The sequence below is a fragment of the Chenopodium album genome, chromosome 20, assembly GCF_948465745.1.
Source record: "Chenopodium album chromosome 20, dcCheAlbu1.1, whole genome shotgun sequence".
NCBI lineage: Eukaryota > Viridiplantae > Streptophyta > Magnoliopsida > Caryophyllales > Amaranthaceae > Chenopodium > Chenopodium album.
Genome location: NC_137853.1, coordinates 39,600,194 through 39,614,124, shown reverse-complemented (window position 1 = coordinate 39,614,124; position 13,931 = coordinate 39,600,194).

The following is a 13,931-nucleotide window of genomic DNA, read 5'->3' as shown; positions in this document are numbered from 1 at the left end:
GTATGTCTTCACACAAGTGCATCCCATCAACTGAAAACGGTCTTTACAATTTCATATGAAACCAATTGAAATCTAAGGATTATCTAACAATCTAACACAAAGGAACTGAAAAACTTTTACCCAAGATTATTGAACGAAACCAATCAAACAAATCCAAATTCAGAAAACATATGTATGAAAATATAAGAAGAATTTTTTTTTGGGTGAATTATGGAAATAAAAGGAGGATTATACATAATCGAAAAATGCTCGTTTTCAAAAAAAAAAAATGGCTCATTGAAATTGAAGTGATATATGATCGTTTATGATAATTTTCATCATTAGTTAAGTAATTTGAGTTAATTAAGATTTTATTTTGAAAGGATTTAATGCAGGTTTGGAAAGACTAGAAGATGTATTGAATGTTTGAAACAGAACTAGCAAAAAAGGGGATCGATTGAATGATTTTTTTTTTTTTTTTTTTTTGAGGTGTAAATTAAATATAGTTTGGCAACTGAATAATTGGTGCGAAAAATTAGGGGGAAGAAAACCATAACCGTTTGACTTCTCTTGATAACAGACATCTTATAGTTTTTTGGTTTTTTTAGGGGCCTTAAGTATAACTAAATTTGGGCTTTTTAACATTGGGCCCAGGGCGGTTGCCCCACCTGCCCTGCCCTAGATACGGGCCTGGATAAAATTGAACCAGAATATATTTTAAAATTAAAAAAAAAGACAAAAAAAAAAAGTTATAGAAATAAGAAATTCAAAACTTCAAAAAAAAGAAAAAGAGAAGAAGTGAAAAAATGGGGGAGTCAAAAGGGGAAGAAGAGAAGAAGAGAATCCTGAAAAAGACAGGAGAAGAAGTAAAGCAATTTATAAATAAATTAAATTAAAAATACTGTTGGAAAATGGGAAGATCCCCGTGCTTTGGAGGTTAACTAATCAATTTATGCCACGTGATTTGATTAATTGCTAAATCAAATTTATTACTAATAGTAGTTAGTGTTAATTGCAAATTAATTAATGTTTAAAATAATTGGGAATTAATTAATGAGCACTTTCAAGGAGGTTAGAGGATAATATTAAACTTAGGATAAAATTCCATGCTTTGTCGGTAGCTTAGCACTTGGAATGGTGGTGGGTAATGAGGAAATTTTAAGGTTTTTTAAGTTAAAAAGATACTTTTGTGTTGAGAAGTTTAGGAGGATGGTATCTTTATGTTGTTATTTTGTATATTTGAGTGATGGTTGTATACTTGTATGTAGTTGGCTTAATTTGACTAAGGTTAGATGTTTACACCTTAGAAAGTTGATTAATGAATTTTGTTTTGTTGGCCTGTGACGGTTTGGGATCGATTCGCCTATCAGGTTGCTACTGTACTACGTACGTTCGATTGATTATTGATTAATAATCATTGTTTCGATGATAATTGATCTTGGGTCTCAACCGTCTCGTCCATAAATAGTACTCGTAGTTTAAAAAAAAAAAAAAAAAGTCAACTATTATCCTTGTGCATGGAAAAATGAGTAATTGTTAAAGGTTTACCGATAGAAAGTATTTTAATCAGTGAAGTAAAGAAGGAGTGAAATGAGATCATAGAAAATAGTTATATTGTAGTATTGCACCGGCAACATGGCTTATATAGCCAAGAGCTTTACATATAATGCCATACAAGTTCACAAGTCTTTGGACTTATGTGAACATTGTGAAATTAAATCAAATAATAGGCATTCACATTTACTTCTAACAGTAATGATGAATTTTGTTAAATGAAAAATTGTATATATGTAGTATTTGTTCTAAGATAAGAGTAATAACACATAAATGAAGATTTTACAACTATGGATATTCACCAGCCAAAATCTAAATTGTACAAACTTTTTGTAATAGTGTGCATGGAGTTCGTTAGGGTCCAGGGAAAACTAGATTGAATTGAGCTAAGGTAATAAGGTTTAAGGTGTTATTTGTCTTCTTGAATCAAACATTTCCTAACAAACACGTACTTGCTTGCTCTTTTTTGAAGAGTAATTTAGAGAGCAAATTAAAGTCAACAAACGATGATATGAGAAAAATAAGCACGGGTGTACCATATTTATGAAACGCTTTGAGTATGTCTTTTTCATTTGTAAACCATTGTAATTTTTTCATAAACACTATACACTATTAAGGTGGTTGGACACTTTTTCGTAAGCTTTATGTATTTTATTTGTCCAAGTATGAAAAATGATTGAGGTGCATCACATATATAATAAATGTGAGGAAAAGACATTAAGCACTCGTGCACTGTATTATTGTTTGTTTGTAATGACTAATTAAGAACTAAAAATTTTGTTGAATTTTATAAGATGTGGACACAACTCATGCAAGTAGTAGGTAACCAAATATTAAAACCCTAATAAGGCATTTGGTGTCCTTTTAACTTTGAAGTAGACACTTAAGCTACTCAGACAATATCAGATTTGATTATGACAAATTAAGGATGATCCAATTTGTAATACAATATTTTCAAACAATTAATTAATATGAAGTAGTTAATCAGAATATTTAGTCCTTTATTATTGTACATATAGTTTATAAGACAATTTTATTTAAGAAAACTCATAATATTTTAATCCACATTCTAGTCATTAGGGGGTGTTTTGTTTTGATAACCCATTTAATAGGTGAGTGTTAAATAGCAAGCTAAGAGAATAAGGGTTTGTTCGCATTGACTGAACTCAGCTGAACTGAACTGAACTTATTAGAGCTTAACTGAACTGAAAATAATCGTATGAGAACAGGCCCGAAATCCTACCTTCAAAGTGCTCCTTAATTACCATGATATGATTTCAAGCACCTTTAATTTCTACCAATTTAAGTATGGTCTCGTAGCTAGTAAGCTTCAATTCAATTTTCATTGACATTTTACAGTTAAAGTTAGTTTGACGAGATAGTTCTTAGTATGATTTTTAGAATAGCCAAATTTATACGTACCGCTTGATGATAATGCATTTTATGTATACAAAAATTAAATAAAAATAAATAACAAAAAAAAAAAAAATCTTCCATATTGGAATAATAATCAAGTTAACGATATTGAATGTCATATACACAAAGTACAAGTACTTAATCTTAATTAATTAAGGTCCCAATAATATATCCTCCACAACTACTCACAATATTCGAATTAGTACATGCTTAATTATGATATTATGTCAACCTCATACCAAAGCTAGGGCAACTTCTACTAGTGTCCACTATTTTCTTCAAACACCAAAATCCCATGAACAGATGAACAAAATCATGGTAATAAATGATCAACAAAGAAATATCATGCAAATTAATAAATGGGGTAAGATGTCTTTATCCAATTTGAGACATAATAATAGTACGTAAATATATTCAACCATATAGATTCTTGTGTACCAAAATTTAGTAAACTAGCTATTCTAGGTGCCCAAAATCATTTGAAAAACAAACATCTCTTATTATATTGTAATTCTAAGATATAAGGTGAGTTACATTATTAGATCGTTCATATGTCTGATCCTATCTACTAGTAATAGAAGTGAAATCCAATTTATGCCCTCGAGATATACATGACTGAAGGCTCGATCTCCTTAGAGGACCGAGGGATTGACCGTGGAGGCATATTGCCATATATCGGCATGCTCTATCCAAAAATACAAAGTAGCTATCATTTAGTTATCCCTTTGCCATGCACAAATTTCTCCCATTGACGGCAGATGAACATACAAAGGAAAATGCATGGAAAATTAGACTAGTCCCTTAAAGATGGGACATTGGAAACATAATAAAAGGAAGGTTATTTGGGTATGGTACGTCTCAATTTATAGGGTTGGTGCCACACGGTTGAATGTTTAATTAATTATTATTTGAAGAATTAATTTTTAGCTACTAATATTAATAGTACTATAATAATCTAATATTTATGGTTGGTATATTGTCATATATTGTGAAAGGAATTTCCAATCTTTTCAACATGCTTTTCCCCTTGATTATGGATATAGGCACACCGCACACCATACACTTGAGAGTCACCATCCGTCGATTACGCCAACTTATTAATCAAATCTAATGATAATATTTGGAAGGTAGGAAGATTAGATTTTTGAAATGATATATTGCTTGTCAATAATTTTAGGGAAAATAGAGTTTTTGATTGACAATCGATCAATTAAATATGGGTTAGACTTTTCACTAATCACTAATGTTGATGTGGCAAAAGAGTTTTCGTTTAATTACAAAGTATTATGTTTTTATCTTTGCTTTGATGTGTTGTTATTTGTTCTATTTTTATGTGTTAAATTTAAATGAAATGTTGTCTCGATAATAAAAAAATAAAAAAAAAAAAGACAAATTTCCGTAATTTTCACCATTATCAATATTCGTCCATATATAAGATAAAGAATACTCCGTATTATTAAATTAAAATTTTATTTTTTTCATTTTAGTGTAATTTCGTCCACATAGTTTTAGTCTAAAGAGTATGAACTTTTTATAATTTTTATGTAGCTAAAGTCTAAAGAAAGAGGATTGGGCTTTGGGATACTTGGAGTCTTGGACAAGCGGTCCAGGTAATTCCGATATTTGGGCCGCTAATACCTTGGGTAAAGCTTATTGCCCAGACTCAAAAGGCCCAATGTTTTTCTTTAAGTAAATGTTGATCAAGTCGCCTAGAATGATATCCATACAAAATCAATCCTAAAAAACACAAGGTTGTGGTTGGTCTTTAAGGCAATGATCATTCCAAAATACTCTTTTCAATATATTTTTAATCTTCTCATTTGTTAAAAAAAAAAAAAAACATATATTTTCCTATATAATAATCGAATTAGTTGTCTATATAAGAATATTTGGCAATTAATTTATACTCCGTAGTTTCTAGTTAATTTATTGCGTAGAATAACATAATAATTAAGAAATATACGATTAGAAAAAATATTTTAAAAAAACCCTCCTTTAATCAATGTTTTCAAAACTAGTCTTTTAGGTTCAATGTTCAAACCATGATATATTTTCAATCCTCTAACGTTCTAGGGGTGTTTCTATTCACTTGATCATTACTTATTTGAACTTATTAAAACTTATTTTAGTTGTAATTTGAATTTGAGTAACCCTTATCAAAATTAAGGGCTTGTTCTGATTGATAAAATGAGTTGAACTGAAGTGGACTGAACTTATTAGAGCTGAACTGAACTGAAAATAATCTGAAGAGAACATGCCCTAATTTTCTTAAATTGAATTTATCTTGATTTGACTGAACTTATATAAATTTATTAGAACTAAAATAAGTGAAAATAAGGTAAACAGAATACCCTAAAAAGAATTTTAATCAAACAGTCCTCTCTTTTTGGCTCAAACCTCTTTCAACTAGCAATGATCAGAGCAACCGACCACGGACCACCTATGAGCTATATCATGCCTATATATGGTCATGCACATCTTTTTCCTATTTGGATTTCACGATTTATGCATATAAGTGACTTAAGATGTGACTTTTCGTCTTCCAAATTGTATTAGATCGCTACTACCTCACTACCACTTCTTCTTTTCCTTGGCATCTTTTTTTTTTTTTTTTTTCTTTTGTCAAAACATAGCAACCATTACTTTAGAAATGTACAACAATACGAGTATTAATTATAAATATAAAATCATCACATTTTTTTTTTTTTTGGATAAAATATAAAATCATCACATAATATTACAATAAAGTGATGAATGGACTGTCAGGGTCGTACGCTGCAACATACCACAATTTCGACATGAAATATTAAGGCCGAAATTGTTTTGAATGTGTGTTTGTGGTCACCCAAACACCACTATACCTTGCTAAGGGGTTGAGAATTTGAGAAGAAAAGTACAAATTACTTAAGGTTTTGTAGTGGAAAGCTTTTCAAAAGTGAGTTTTTTTTTTTTGTATGAAAATTTGTAATGTAGGAAACGTAAACAAATAATTGTTTCTAGTTTTATTAGTTTGGTATGAGCTACAAGTAACAAATACCATTTCTAAAGGGTAATAAAATCTCCCAAATTGTTACCCTTATCCAACTAGTGGAAACAAAATGTGTTTCCCTCCTCAATTATAAACTCCTCAATTTGTTTCCATTTCATAAAGATACCAAACACATATCAAAGGTAATGTTTATTATTACCCTTTCCCTTATAAAAATCTTTTCCATTCCGTTTACGAAATTTATACCAAACGCCCTCTTAAAGTGATTGTTATTATATTGTTAAGTAAGATTAATTAAATTAGGGTTGACTTCCTCCTTTTTGATTTTAAGCTGTAACAAGTTGAGTTTTACACTTTTACGTTAGCCATACAACATAAAACTTTGATCACAATGAGAAGTACGAAGTATTAATTAACTATTCCTTAGAGGATGATTGATGTTTCAAATTTGTACGCACATTGAATTGAGTCCAATAACAACGAAATTTTACATAATATATAAGTAACATATTTTTTTTTTATATAGTGACAGCTCATGTGGTCAAATTATTGTAATTTTAAAGCAACAGATAGAAGGTGATGTTTATATATCTTTGATGTTTGAAAATTTAAGTATATTCGATTATTTTGTTTCATGCTCCTTTATAACAAAATTGAAATGAATGGACTAGCTTAGCTATGTAGTGGGTTTAAAGAGCTAAAGGAAACGAATTGATAAGGAAGCTTCAAAACATGGGTTTCATTTTCATTTCATTCTTTGGCGTTTTTTGGAAAAGAGATTTGGGTAATTGACCTAACAACACCATGGTGAGGGAAAGGTTGAAAGCTTTTCCCCCCCTTTTGCCATGTGATGTTTTCGTGGTCCTCAACTCATTGTGTGGCAATAAAACAATAACAATTTGCGTATTTATTGTCCTACCAAAAAAAAAAAAAAAAAAAAAAAAAAAAAAAAAAAGAAAGAAAGAAAAGAAAAGAGACAATTAGCATATTGTTTGTATTTATTAGAGTAATAGGTAATTAAATGTACAAAGAAGTACAAAATGGAACGTATGTTTCATTCATTAGGTCTTTGTATTAATGTCATTGTATCATGCTTGCTAGTATAGTTGCTACTAGGTGGTTTTGTGGATTTGACATAATCCTACTAGGTCAATGCAAGTTATTAGTTGCCAATATTTTTAGGAAAGACCTCACAAATGAATTGTTTTCTTGGCATAAGTCAAATTTGTCTTCATTTAACCTAATTTAGATTGAGGGGGTGTGTATTAGCCTATTAGGGTAACATGTACGGAGTATGTAAATATGTAAAGGACTAATTGAACAAACTAATTATTATTCAGTTATTAGGTTATTGAAATCAATATATAGAAATAGCAAATTAAATAGATCGAAACACAAATTTAAAGACGACATTTATTATTAGGAATCAATCATTGTAATTAAGCAGACAAAAACAAGAGTAGACAATTAGTTGACAAAAAAGATAGTCATTTGTAAAATTACTTAGAGCTTGAAGCCATTTTTGATTCGCTTTAAGCATTAATGTTGTCATCATTGTGATACGAGTATATCATTCAAAATTGTTTAGTAGACAACTTTGGTGTTGGGCTTTTATAAACTGATAAAAACTAAAGGATAATTCAAATTACACCGACCTGGCCAAGTATTCGTTCGCCTTATATTATTGATGGTTTTTATATATTATAATTATTATAATAATTATTATTATTATTATTAATGGTTGTCTACGTCCTTAAAGCTACTCGGTAATCTATTTAATTGTTTCTTAGTACTCTATAAAACCATCACATAATGTTATTATTATTTGATAATTAACAAGCTAAGTCAATTAATTCGAGTAAGGTGGACTATAACACAAATAATTGAAATTGTGATGTGTATCAGTTCAAGAGCCTCTTTGATAAGCATGACTGCATGATTGCATGAAAGACCATAAGCTAACTTACAGCCCAAATTACAAATACGACGTTATTTTATACGTCCACATGTTACTATACGTGGGCCGTGAGAAAGATGACCATATCCGTACGTGTATGCATGCGCGGATTGCATCTTATTCATCATAAGCGCACCCGCAGCAGTCAGCACCATACTACGACTTATCTTAGGCGTCGACCTTTATAAAGTAACGAGTCCTTTATCCATGGTAGGGTCGTCCATTTACAAGGTCCTTTTATTATGCCAAGATAAATAATGACTTGGTTCGAGACAATAAGATAGGGTTGTACACAGGATCAAAGCCACACCAAACTGCAACTAGATTGATCCACTATTAGTCTGAACAATCTATTTCATGTTCAAACTAGATTGGATTGGCTAGGTTAAGGTCGAGTTTGTAAACTTTGTTTTAATTACAACCTTACAAGGAAAAGACATCCATCACAATCACAATTTACAACATCACAATTAGGCCGAATACATGCATGTTATGTACATTACTCCTTAAGAGCAAAGCACTAGTAAAAGCAACCGTCAAATAATGGAAAGCTAGGTAGCAAAGAATTTAGGTATGTAATATGATTTGACTTTGATTATACGTTGATTAGGGAACTTAATTATGTTTTAAATTCTTGATATGGTAAAGGGAAATTGGACTATTGGAGGTACGTATACAAATATAGTAACGCCATGTGAACCTGTTATATGATGGCCAAGAAGGTGGTAGTTGCTTTCAGTTAGGGATGGGGAATTTTTTATTTTCTTTCTCAAAATTTTGATTTAACGGTTGGCACTTAGTGAGATGATGAGATCCATTTTTCCTCGAAAGAAGTAGAAGCCAAATTTTGGACGAACTTTGAGTTTAGGAGTAAAGCAAGGAACAACTTCGTTCTATTCTATTGGTTATAATTTATTTCGAAAAATTAAATTACTAAATTATAATAATTATTCAGCTAAACTTAATGACATTCAACACCGATGAGGCGATGACTCACGCTAGAAGGATTCTATAATTCATTAACTAAACTCTTTTTAAACATGACAACAGTACAACAGATGCTTATTAGTATAATAAGACCTCACTTTGGTACGAATATTGTATCAACATGAGCTTTAAATTAAAAGAACCAATAGTCTTCATTATTAGTACAATGCTTTGCTTGTATCAAGGCAAAGCCTAAAAAGTAGCAATAACGCTTGTTATTGTCTTGTTTGACAAAAATAGTTATTGGTAGAGAGTTTCTTCTCATGTCATTAATGTTTATATATTGACACGACTTAATTAACGTTCAGTGGATGAGTGACGCATGACTAAAAATTGACACTCACTTGTGACTTGCCTAGCTACCTAGATCCTAATAAAAAAAAAAAAAAAAAAACTTCAATTTGTCCGTGGATGCCATCTGATTGCCCCATGGGCCAAGGACGAGATTAACCCATGTATGTTGCAAGACAAAGACTTTTGTTCAAGCATAGTTCCTTACTAAAAATTTTAAGCAATTTCCTACTTGGCATTGCCTAACCCTAACAATTCAATTTCAAACCAACACTATTCAATTATTAAGGTCACTTAAGAATATTCACTAAATGTGGGTGTGTGGGCACACCCATGTTTTGGGATGAAAGAGTTGAACAATTAAAGATACACCCCAATATGATATAGACACGTTTTATAAAACTAATGTTATTTAAAATAATAAAAAATAGATCGTTATAATGTGGTTGGTCGTCCAAATAGTGTAATTTATTTGTGTAACCAACAACTTATGTAGTACGAATATTATTCTCAGATTGCAAAGTTTATAATTAAGGGTAATAAAATCTGTGCTTTAACTTCTTTTATTCCTTTGTAGTTGACAATATTTTATCTCATTTGTCATATCAATAAAAATTACTATCTCTATTTCATATTAGATGTACCTTTATTTGGAGTATTATTTGTTAGACATGCATAAAAAAAATTTCCAAAGTTGCATCTAATTAATATGAAACAGAGGTACATAGTTGATAATAAATTTAATAAAATTTTAAATGACTATATTCTTTTTTAAATGTAAATCACAAATCATAGTCAAAACTCAAAATGAACAAAATAAATAGTGTCAAAAATCAAGACGTGACAAAAAGAGTCCAGTAGGTATAAACATGATTGGATAATGCCGCAAAGTATTTAGTTACTGTAGCCACCCAAAATGCTTGCGCAATCGGCAATAGTATTGACTATTGTGCATGTATCATCCATCATCTGTGTTTGCTCCTTTCTGTATACATTGACTTGATGCATTATTTATACCACTCCTAATTTCCTAATTAGTCCTTTATATGCATCAATACATACATGTGAAATCCCATTATTTTTAATGGATATCAAACAAACAACGCAAAAAGAACATTTATCAATTATCATTGATCTCTCTAAAAAGTGTGTGGACAATAAGCTGTTACATTCTTTTTATTCCATCCCTGATTATCTATCACAATGTCAACCCTAGCCGTTGAAGATTTTCTTCCACAAAATTTGTAAATTGTAACTATAAATAATTTCCTACCAACATTCTTCAAAAATTGTGTGATCGTTAATAGTTTGAATCACATCCACATTTATAAAATTAAAAAAGAGCAACTTAATTATCTATCATTATCACAGTGTCATGATAAACGTAAAGTGGAATCTAACTTGAATTGGAGAAAATATTAGTTAACCTCAATTTAGCTCACTATTCCAAGGTTATTCGTTTATTCACTCGTATCTTCTTAAAAAATAAATCACAAAGAATCAAGAATTATATGACTTGATTAATTTACTTGGACTTATTATATGGTAATTTGAATTAGAAGAACAATATGGAATAGAGGGATTATATTAAAATAGTCGTTTATGCTTTTCTCATGAGAAATTGTCATTCAATTACCAATTAGTTTTGAGATGAAACCTCTTTAGCTAGATTTTTGCGTCATACCAATTTCAAGGATCGATTATACGCTAGTAATAATGGAGACTACTGTACAACTGTAATAGGTTAATTTGATAATGACGAGCTTTGATGATATTGTTGGGCTATACACTTTTTTGGAGAATTATCTCTATTCTCTAGTCTCTATATACATAGCATAGCCCGTAACTGCTTTGGATGGAATACATCAGTAGCGACTAACCGAGTTTATTCCTGCACACACACACCACCACCACCAAAAAAAAAAAAAAAAAAGAAAAAAGAAAAAAAAAGAAAAAAAAGAAAACTGAACACTATGATAAGTTGATAACTTTTGTAACTAACTTGACTTTAGCTGGTTGATATTGTTAAAGATCAACCAAAAACATAAGCTTATAGTTGAGGAATAGGAATATGTTTTATACTCTATCACGCCCCCTTACATAAGAGCCCTTTGGGCTTGAAATATACGTGGATACATCATGGACCCTCTGCATACCTTACGCAAAATATTCCACTTGAAAGTAGCTAGGGTGGATGAGATTTGAACCCGTGACCTTTGTTTCACGTTGGCTATGATACTATGTTAAAGGACCAACTCAACTCAGGAATATATTTTATACTCTATGCGATATAGATTACTCTATATGGACAATGATGTTTTGACTATAAGCAATTCTTTCATAGTGATTTGTGAATATGTGAATGGTTGGATGGAGTTGACTCTAAAGGATCTAGTATGTTAAATTGGGTCGAGTTGATTTGTGTGCCTTTCTAAGTTATTCCAATAAGGCTTTATAACAAGTTTATTTTTTATGATGCGTGCCCCCCAAAAAAAAAAAAAAAGGTGTATGTATACTTGTATAGTATCTTATAAACATGATTTGATTTGGTTGCTTGTAAAGTTCTACCCGTTTCTAATTACTTGGATCGAGACTTCACATGTTCCCATCTCATATCCATTACAATGTTTCTTATACAAGCTCTCTATTTGCTACCAAAATTTCTATTTAAATCTAAGAATTATCCTTAAAAATTATGGATGTAAAAGTTATCTTCAGAAAAACATAAATTATCTCATAATGATTTTTTTTTTTTTTTTTGATATAATCTGAAAGGAAAAAAATTTCTTCATATAATAATTAATAAATTATTTATTGCTTCGTTTATCTTAAAGCAATGTGTTGAGATGAATTCAAAATCATCTCATATAGTTTATACTCCGTATTACATTTAATGAAATATTCTAAACAAAACAAAATAAAAGGAGCATAAATTATACTACCAGTACTTTTTAAGTTTTAATTATGTATGTGGACATACCTTTATTTTTATGGGCTACAGGCCCACAACCTTCCTGCCAGTGACCTTTAAAAGGGCAATAATAAATCAATAGTTACAAACTAAGAAAAACCTTATCTTTGTAAAGTAGAATGATGATGTGCAAATTTTTGCTACAACCATGTTAAATAAATCACAGAGAAAATAATTGTAGAATTACACAATTATACTTTGCAACATTTGCCTTCTTCTAATCAATTATTAGCTGGCCTGGATGAGTCCATATATAGTTGGTAGATTATTGTCGGTCTTTTTAATTGATAATAAGTAAATGATTAATTAAGGTATAATTTATATGTGGGTGGCCAACATTAGTTAGGATTCGAGATAAAATTTGTTGTTTTTATTAATTACTATTAATAAAGTAATAAGTTATTAGACTTAATTACAACTCCAAAGTAAATCATACTTAGAGACAAATTTGATCAAGTGAAATATCACATGTTCACATCAGTTTTTGTCCATTATTACAAGTTTACAACTTCAATTGATGTTCAAAAAAAAAAAAAAAAAAAAAAAAACTTCAATTGAATTGTAAAGAATACAATAGTTAATAAGAAGGTTTTATTAAGGTCAAAGTACCCGTCAAAAAAAAAAAAAAGTTAAAGTTTTGTTCTTATTGTTTTCACATATTTTTCAAAAATATAAATGTTATAAGTTTATTAATTAAGTTTACATAATTTGGACAAGTTTTATTTAGTACACAAGTTTGATACTCGTATATTACGTACAATAAAAATAAATTCAAATAGATTTAGTACGTGTAGTTCCAATATGTTCACTAAAAAACTGTTTTCAAAAAAAAAAAAAAAAAAATAATAATAATAATAATAATAATAATAATATTCACTAATAACTCATATTTAAAAGTTGTGATAAGTGAAAACCTAATGAATAGAGTATACATCGTAACTAATCAAATCGATTTTTAACGACTCATCAAGAACTCAATTTTCAAGTATAGCACGACCTTGGTCTACTATATCATTCCACAATTTTTAAACCTAAACTTCTCTTTCAGTAACCTTTTAGCCAGGTCATAGATAGCCAATAATTTTTGTACCACGTGCTATGTTTATAATGAATCAGGTTAAGCACCTAAGCCAATCACAGTCCAACACCTAACTAGAATCTACCACTTTTAGGATATTCATTCATGAATTATGAAACCATGCATGAACCTATGCAATATGCAACCAAGAACCTTCCATGTCCCTGCACCATAATCCTACTCGTATTAATAAATAAGAAACATAACTACCTCAGTCCCTCCTTTCCATATACGTGATACACTTCACTAATTCTTCACATAATCACTTCATATGCTAGTAAACAAACTAATAACAACGAATCACTACATACTTTGCAATTACTTATTAAGGGCCTGTTCTCTTACGTTGAAATTCAGTTCATTTCATTTCATTTCAGTTCAGTTCGGCTCAGTTTAGTTCTTCAGCTCAGTTAAGCTAAGCTCAGTTCAGTTCAGTTCAGTTCAGCTCCTAATTTCCTTCTCTTATAAAATATTCATTTCAGTTCACTTCAGTTCAGTTCAGTTCAGTTCAGCTGAGTTCAGTCAATGAGAACAGGCCCTAAGTGCTTGTTTGGTTGATGTTAAAGTAAACTAAGAACACTAAAAATTTAAACCTGATCCATTTTTGTAACTTATGAGCAACCGTATCATAACCCTTGATAAGATGGCTGGTATAATATTGTTTTACTACCACAACCTCAATCGTCTCTCGATACTTACCATTTAGAAT